Raw genomic sequence first — 9,705 nt, forward strand, 5'->3', positions numbered from 1 at the left:
ACACAGACCCTAGTCAGAGACTGGCCACGTACTAGCCCTACCACTCACTAACTGTGTGACTTTGGGCTCATTGCTCAGCCTCTCTGTGCCTCAGTTTCCTCGATTGCAAAATAGAGATAATCATAACACCTTTATAGGGTTATTGTGAGGATTTAAATGAGATAATACGTCTCAAGCACTTAGAGAACGGTGTCTGGCACATGGTAAGCAAGACGTGAATGTTGGCTGTGGCAACTTTAACAGTCTCCATGAGGGTGTAACTCATTTCTGTCTCTAAGGGTAAGCAGCAATTTGACAAAAGAAGGAAGAGGAGGAGAATTCAAGCAGAGGAAAGGCCACTTGGACATCTAAGTGGGACAGGGAAAAAACTGTGAAAGGGAAAAATCCATTAGCTATTCGCATTCCTTCAGCCTCATTCTTAAGAGTTCCTGGGTGGCATAAACGGTAACCACAGCTGCTAACTGAAGGACTGGTGGTTCAAACTCACCTAGAGTCTCCTTGGAAGAAAGGCCTGGCGATCTGCCTCCAAAAGCTCACAGCCATGAAAACCCTATGGAGCACAGTTCTGCTCTGCAATGCATAGGGTTGCCATGAGTTGGAATTGACTCCATGGTAACTGTTATTTATTTATTTTTTTTTAGCCTCATTCTCAGGAGGATGATCCCAGTAACTAGAAGGTCCTTTGCTGAGGTGTGAAGGGTTGAGGCAGCCAAGCAAGAGGGGAGAAATAGGTGTGGGGTGGTGTTGGGGGTGCTTACGAGAGGAGGAGGTGGTTTCTCTAGCAAAGCTGATCGGGCAAAATGGGGAGGGGGAGAATATTGGGGAGAAGAGGCCTGCATAGAGGGAATGACATTCAGAGCACTGGGCAATGAACCCTCACCACCACCAACAGCAATAATCTTAGAGAAAATATTCATTTCTCACTGGTACCTTATGGTTTTATTTTGGGGACTCAAGAAAAGTACCAGATCCTTCTCCATGGTGGGCACAAGCCAAGAGCTCTGCCTTCTGCAGAGTTTCTGCGGTAGAGGAAGACAAGGCATTAGTCACTGAGTTATTCATTCCAGACACTTGCAGAGCACTCACTACCTGTCAGACAGTGTGCTAAGAGGTACAGCTACCTGATGACTAAGATACAGTTTCCACCTTTGAGGACAGATCACTAAACAAATAATGACAATAAAATAGTATCACGTTACTCTATTAGAGGGGCCATATGAGAAGGGCATATGAAATGCCTTAAAAATGTAGATAAAGAAATAATCTACCCATGGAGGTGATTAAAAGTACTAGGATTAAAGAAGCAAATACTAGAGTTATAAAGAAAGACACTTTCCTGCTAACTTTGGAGTATCTGAGCTGGTGAAATAATGGCATTCATGGTGAAAACAGCTTCTTAATCAAATTCAGCTTCTATTTCCAGGCCAGACTCTGTTTCTCTCTTTCCAACCTGGTTTTCTCCCACCTTGTGTCAAATAGAGCCATTTTAGATATAATACCAGACCCTCAAGGGGGAACGGGTGCTATTTCAGTGGAAGAATGTTGTCTTTACATCCCTACAGAACACTGCTGGATCTTTGCTATTATAAAAAAGATCCAGAAAACAAACAAAGAAAACCTAAAATTAGGTGATTTGGCTAATACTCCCATATCTGGGTCTGAGGGTGATGTGATCCCTCATATATGGGTCTGAGGGCTCTTCAGCCTAGGCATGAGAGCTGTTCTCTTGGTTTAATCTGGGCACTCATGGCTCCTGGCATGAAAATTTACTACAAACTCTAACCATAATCCTCCTCCGAGTGTTTGTCTGTGTTGCAACGTTTGCATACGTGATCCTCAGAATCTTTCACGCTGCTGTTCAGTCATGATGTCATCTAATGAGCTAACAAATGATTATCCAGCAAAGCACCAAAAAATCTGGCCCCCACAGAGGTTGAAAGACCATGCCTGGACACTTGATGCAAAATCACAAGTCCAACAGCAAAGGAGACGTGGACTGGTCATAGCCCCAGGTGATGATGGCATATCCTTCAGCTCGGACTGAAGAATGACCACAAGGGGGGACTAAATTGCCTGTCAGATACCTGAAGCCCTGTGGCTTGATTATCAGGACAAAGACTATGGCCCCTGCATCAACATGACTTTATTATTTGTTCTGACTTGAGAAGATAAGGCTGTAAACCAATAAATAACTTCGAATACTCATTTATTTGAACAGTAGATGGCTCAAACGGTCCGCTTCATCTGGATAAATAGTCCCCTTCTCAAGACAATGGGTCACTCAACTGGGCATTTGCTTGCCTGTCAAACAATTATTTACTCATCAGGACTCATTTTACAACTCTCTACTCTCTATAGGGTCAGTATGAGTCGGAATCGACAGCAACAGGGTTGGTTTTTGGTTTAATCTCTGTTGTGTTCACCAACTCTATAAACTATTTTGTCATAAACTTTGTCTAATTACAATCAGAGTCCTGAATTTAAGGATCCACCTTAAACCACTTGAACTCAGATCCCAAAACCTTTTAAAAATTTCCCTTCTGAGACACTACTAAGATCCCAGCAAGGTGATGCTTTCCCTTATGTTATGGATTGAATTGTGTCTCCCTAAAAAGATATGTTTAAGTCCTAACCCCTGCACCTGTGAATGTGGTCTTGTTTGGGAAATAGGATCTTTCTTTGAAGATATTATCAGTTAAATCATACTGGTAGGGTGTAGGGTGGGTCCTAGTCCTAATCCCTTCTGAGTGGCATCTTATAAAAGGAGAGAACAGACCTGGAAACAGTCACACACACAGGAAAGGCAAAGGAATGCTAAGGATTGCTGGCAGCTACCAGAAACGAGGAGAGAGGCAGTTCCCGGAAGGAATCGACATGGCTGAGACCCTGACATGAGCTTCTAGCCTCCAAAACTGTGAAAAAATAAATTTATGTTCTTTAAAACGATCCACTCTGTGCTATTTTGTTATGGCAGCTTTAGAAAACTAAAACACATTATTACAGCAGATAATAAACTCAGCTTTGCTTAACAGGTTATTCTGATGGTCTTTTGGAAGAGTTAGTTTTTGATACCCTAAAAGGTGTAAATGAAGAAAATTTAATGAAGGGACTCCTTACAGAAGTGAGGGCAGGATTAATGGGAAAAACCTAAGGATGTCGAGGCACCCAGGGACTAGCAAAAGTGGAAAGCCATTACCATCCCTAGGGATGAAGGAACAGAGTAGAAAATACTGTCACTGGAACTATATAGTATGCCACCCTGCAGAAGATGTAGAAGGAGGCACACATCTGCTGTCAGAAGTGAGGTGTAAGTAGGAAGGGGATAGGGAGGAAACATCTCACCCTCTCTTGCCCTTCAGTTGCCTGCTGGATCCTCCTATTGACCAAACCCAAATGGAAGGCAGGGAGCCCAGATAATGCAGAAACTAGCCTCCTGTAGGACAGAGCAGAGAAGGGAGAAGAATGGATCTGTGTGAATGTGGGGAATGAGGCAGACAAAGGGAGCGTAACTAGTATGTTACACAATGAATACTTGTCGAATGAATTAAAAAAAAAAAAAAACCCCAGAATCCAACAAGGTACATAGTAAGTACTCAATTAATGTTTGTTAATGAATGTATCCTCACACATCTGTCAGTTTGTCATCTGCAGGAGCTTGTGTGTTGCTGTGATGCTGGAAGCTATCCCACCGGTATTAAATACCAGCAGGGTTACCCATGGTGGACAGGTTTCAGCTGAGCTTCTAGACTAAGACAGACTAGGAAGACGGACCTGGTAGTCTACTTCTGAAAAAATTAGCCAGTAAAAACCTTATGAATAACAGCAGAACATTGTTTGATATAGTGCCAGAAGATGAGTCCCTTAGGTTCGAAGGCACTCAAAACACAACTGGGGAAGAGCTGCTTCCTAAAAGTAAAGTTGACCTTAATGATGTGGATGGAGTCAAACTTCTGGGACTTTCATTTGCTGATGCGGCATGACTGAAAATGAGAAGAAACAGCTGCAAACGTCCATTAATCATCAGATCATGGAATGTAAGAAGTATGAATCTAGGAAAATTGGAAGTCATCAAAAATGAAATGGAAAGCTTGAAGATAGATATTCTAGGCATTAGTGAGCTGAAATGGACTGGTGAATTGGGCATCTTGAAGCAGACAATCATATGGTCTTCTGTGCAGGGAATGACAAATTGAAGAGGAATGGCTTTGTATTCATTGTCCAAAAAAAAGAAAAAATCAAAATCTATCCTGAAGTACAACGCTGTCAGTGATAGGATAATATCCATACCCCTACAAGGAAGACCAGTTAATAAGACTGTTATTCAAATTTAGCTACCAACCAGTGATGCCAAAGATGAGGAAATTGAAGATTTTTACCAACTTCTGCAGTCTGAAATTGATCAAACATGCAATCAAGATGTACTGATAATTATCGGTGATTGGAATATGAAAGTTAGAAACAAAGAAGAAGGAAAAGTAGTCAGAAAATATGGCTTTGGTGATAGAAACAATCACACGATAGAATTTTGCAAAACCAACGACTTCTTCATTGCAAATACCTTTTTTTATCAACATAAAGGGCGACTATACACATGGACCTCACCCGATGGAATACACAGGAATCAAATCAACTACATCTGTGGAAAGAGATGATGGAAAAGCTCATTATAATCAGTCAGAAGAAGGCCAGAGGCCAACTATGGAACAGACCATCAATTGTTCATATGCAAGTTTAAGTTGAAGCCGAAGAAAATTAGAACAAGTCCACGAGAGCCAAAGTACGATATTGACTATTTTCCACTTGAATTTAGAGACCATCTCAAGAATAGATTCGACTCATTAAACATTAATGACCAAAGACCAGACAAGTTGTGTAATGACATCAAGGACATAATACATGAAGAAAGAAAAATGTCATTAAAAAGACAGGAAAGAAAGAAAAGACCAAAATGGATGTCAGAAGAGACTATGAAACTTGCTCTTGAATGTAGGGTAGCTAAAGTCAGAGGAAGAACTGATAAAGTAAAAGAGCTGAACAGAATATTTCAAAGGGCAGCTCGAGAAGACAAAGTAAAGTATTATAATGACGTGTGCAAAGACCTGGAGTTAGAAAAACCAAAAGGGAAGAACATGCTCAGCATTTCTCAAGCTGAAAGAACTGAAGAGAAAATTCAAGCCTCAGGTTGCAATATTGAAGAATTCTATGGGGAAAATATTAAAATATTCAAGAAGATGGAAGGAATACAGAATCACGTAAAAGAAAGAATCAGTCGACATTCAGCCATATTGGGAGGTAGCATATGATCAAGAACCGACGGTACTGAAGAACAAAGTCCAAACTGCACTGAAGGCATTGGCGAAAAACAAGGTTCCAGGAATTGATGGAATGCCAACTGAGATGTTTCAACAAGCAAATGCTGCACTGAAAGTGCTTGCTCATCTATGCCAAGAAATTTGGAAGAAAGCTACCTGGCTAACTGACTGCAAGAGATCCATATTTGTGCCCATTACAAAGAAAGGTGATCCAACAGAACACAAAAATTATTGAACAATATCATTAACATCACACACAAGTAAAATTTTGCTTAAGGTCATTCAAAAGTGGTTACAGCAGTACATCGACAGGTAACTGCCAGAAATTCAAGCCAGATTCAGAAGAAGACATGGAATGAGGGATATCACTGCTGATGTCAGATGGATCTTGGCTGAAAACAGAGAATACTAGAAAGATGTTTACCTGTGTTTTATTGACTATGCAAAGGGATTCAACTGCGTGGATCACAACAAATTATGGATAACATTATGAAGAATGGGAATTCCAGAACACTTAATTGTGCTCTTGTGGAACCTGTACATAGACCGAGAGGCAGTCATTTGAACAAAACGAGAGGATACTGAGTGGTTTAAAAGCAGGAAAGGTGTGTGTCAGGGTTGTACCTTTTCACCATACTTATTCAATCTGTATGCTAAGCAAATAATCTGAGAAGCTGGACTATATGAAAAAGAACATGGCATCAGGATTAGAGGAAGACTCATTAACCACCAGTGATATGCAGATGACACAACATTGCTTGCTGAAAGTGAAGAGGACTTGAAGCACTTATTGATGAAGATCAAGGACTACAGCTTTCAGTATGGATTACACCTTAGCCTAAAGAAAACAAAAATCCTCAGAACTAGACCAATAAGCAACATCATGATAAACAGAGAAAATGTTGACGTTGTCAAGGATTTCATTTTACTTGGATCCACAACCAATGCCCGTGGAAGCAGCAGTCAAGAAATCAAATGAATCATTGCATTGGGCAAATCTGCTGCAAAAGACCTCTTTAAAGTATTAAAAAGCCAAGATGTCACTTTAAGGACTAAGGTGAGCCTGACCCAAGCCATGGTGTTTTCAATTGCCTCATATGCATGCGAAAGCTGGAGGATGAATAAGGAAGATCAAAGAAGAACTGATGCCTTTGAATTATGGTGTTGGTGAAGAAAATTGAATATACCATGGACTTCCAGAAGAACAAGCAAATCTTTCTTGAAATAAGTACAGCCAGAGTGGGAAGACTGAAGAAGAATCGAGGCCTTTGAATTATGGTGTTGGTAAAGAATATTGAATATACCATGGACTTCCAGAAGAACAAGCAAATCTGTCTTGAAATAAGTACAGCCAGAGTGCTCCTTGGAAGCAAAGATTGTGAAACTTCGTCTCACATACTTAGGACATGTTATCAGGAGGGATCAGTCCCTGGAGAAGGATATCGTGCTTGGTAAAGTAGAAGGTCAGCGAAAAAGAGGAAGACCCTCAACGAGATGAATTGACACAGTGGCTGCAACAATTGGTTCAAACGTAACAACACTTGTGAGGATGGCGCAGGACAGAGCAGTATTTCATTCTGTTATACACAGGGTCGCTATGAGTCAGAACCAACTCGATGGCACCTAACAACAACAACAATGAATGAATAAATTAGTTGTACCACATATACCTTCTTTCTTGGTGTATTGGCTTTTTTGGGTCATAATCAGTACATGTCAATTTTGTTCTTTTCCTTATAACATCACCTTAAGCCAAGATCAATAAGTAACTCAAAAAGTAAAGAAGGAACATAGGGCATATTTTAGAAGATATCGTAGACATTTTCTGTGGTATAAGGAGTCCTGGTGGAGCAGTGGTTCAGCGCTCGGCTGCTAATTGAAAGATCAATGGTTCAAACCCACCAGCCGCTCTTCAGGAGAAAGGTGTGGCAGTCCGTTTCCATAAAGATTTACAGCCTTGGAAACCTGCGGGGCAGGTTCTACTTTGTCCTATAGGATTGCTGTGAGTTGGAATTGACTTGACAGCAATGGGTTTGGTCTGTGGTATAATTTGGCTTAAAGCCTGGACTTAGGAGTTGTGACACAAAAATCCTTCACCCCATTTCCTAAAATATCACCAAACCAAGACTACATATTTAGGGAGCTTAACCAGAATACATTTTCTGGAAGGAGTTGAAATACCAGCAAATAAGAGGTAGACAAAACAATACCTTTAAAAAAACTTTTTTAATTTAATTTGTTGTTGTTGAGAATATACACAGTAAAGCATGCACCAATTTAACAGTTTCTACATGTACAATTCAGTGACATTGATTACATTCTTTGAGTTGTGCAGCTCCACTCTCACCCTCCTTTTCTGAGTTGTTCCTCCCCCACTAACATAACAAACTCACTGTCCCTTAAAGTTCCTATCTAATCTTTCCAATTCCTGTTGTCAATTTGATCCCAAATAGACAGATCTTGAAGGAATACAATGCTCAAGGCAGACCTTTTTTCACTAGTTAAGCTAAACTATTGTTTGGTTTTAAGAAGACTTCATGGGATATTTTTGGTTTAAGAGTTAAAGATTATCTCAGGGCAATAATTACAGGGGTTCATCCAGTCTCTATGGCACCAGAAAGTCTGAAGTCCATGAGAACTTGAAACTCTGTTCTGCATTTTCTCCCTTTTGATCAGGATTCTGCTATGGGATCTTTGATCAAAATGTTCAGTAATGGTAGCTGAGCACCATCCCGTTCTTCTGGTTTCCTGGCAAAGAAGGCAGTAGTTCATGGAGGCAATTAGCCACACATGCCATATCCTCCTCCTATTCCTGACTCTTTCTTCCTCTGTGGCTCCAGGTGAATACAGACCAATGATTGTGCCTTGGATGGCTGCTTGCAAGCTTTTAAGACCCCAGACACTGCACAATGAACTAGGTGGATAGGATTGCACAGCTGATTATTTCAAGCACTGTCAGTAAGTTCTACACCTGCAAAAAGTTAAATTGGCAAAAGTCTTGTGATAGACATATCTACAACAATGACCAAAAAAAAAAAAAAAAAAAAAGTAGCTGCTGAGGCTGCTTATGTACAACCAAAAACCTCATGGGATTCAGTAACTTGGTTTGGAGGTTTAGGGTCGTGATTTCATGGGACATTGCAGTTAATTGGCCTAATAATGTGTTTAGTGCTTCTGTTCTACCAAAACAATACCTTTTAAACAGACTATTTTAAGTTATACAGCCTAACAGAATTGTGTGCTGATGAGGGTTATTCAAAGCCAAGGATACAGCTTAAGTATGGGGGCTATCTGCCATGTCACAGACACTCCCCAGTATAATGAAGTGTTAAAAAGCTCTAGTTGTGAAATCAGACAGACCCGGTTTTAAATCTCATACTACGTGAACTTGTGCAAGTTACTTAACCCCTGTGTCTCAGTTTTCTCATCTGTAAAATGGGAACGATATTCACACTTCTTTTGGCAACAAGAATTCATCCCCACCCCTTTCTATGCTCTCCCAGTATCCCAGAGTGGAAGCCTTGCTAACTGTATGTCCCAGACTTCATTTCTTTCCTAGTTCTCCTAAGAAATACGTTCTGCCAACGATATACTCTTGCACAAGGTTTGGATGGTACAAACTTCAGCAGGAGTGAAGTTTTGCAGCAGCCTCTAAGTTTTCCCTTTGCTCTTATCACCCTGGGTGTTACAGGGCAGCCGCGACCAGCTGTGACTATAGGTAGCAGTTTCCTGTAGTCCTCCTGATCTGAGTGGCAGCAGCAACTTCTTATAATAAGATGCAGCTGTTGCTTCCCCTGACTTTTGCTCCTTCAACCTTTTTAACTTTTTTACCAACAACTAACCAACCCATTGCCATCGAGTCCATTGGGACTCAGAGCCACCCTATAGGACAGAGTAGAACTCCCCCATAGAGTTTCCAAGGAGCAGCTGGTGGATTCGAACTGCTGACCTTTTGGTTAGCAGCCATAGCTCTTAACCACTATGCCACCAGGGTTTCCTTGACTTTTTTATATGCATCTAATTCCTTCTGTCAAATCCTACTTGAAATACCTAAGGTGATTCCTGTTTTTCTAACAGAACCCTAAGTGATATCTACCAGAGTGTCAGTTCCACACCCTAAGAGTGTCTTTTGCAGAAATGATTCTTGAATTAATCACTCCTATGGAAGCCATTTGGCATGTGTATAACTGTTAGTGTGGTGTTCTATAAAAGTGATGACTTCAGAATTCTCTGCAGCAATGAAGAAAAGTTAGCAAACATTATTTTGTTGGCATTTTAATTAAAATCATTTATTTGGTTGGTATGACCATTTCAACACCTTAATTATAGAATCATATTGTATAAAAATACAGGCTGAACTAGGCTTCTTGATAGAATTTTATAAAATTTATAT

This window comes from Trichechus manatus, unplaced genomic scaffold (assembly GCF_000243295.1).
Source record: "Trichechus manatus latirostris isolate Lorelei unplaced genomic scaffold, TriManLat1.0 scaffold00050, whole genome shotgun sequence".
NCBI lineage: Eukaryota > Metazoa > Chordata > Mammalia > Sirenia > Trichechidae > Trichechus > Trichechus manatus.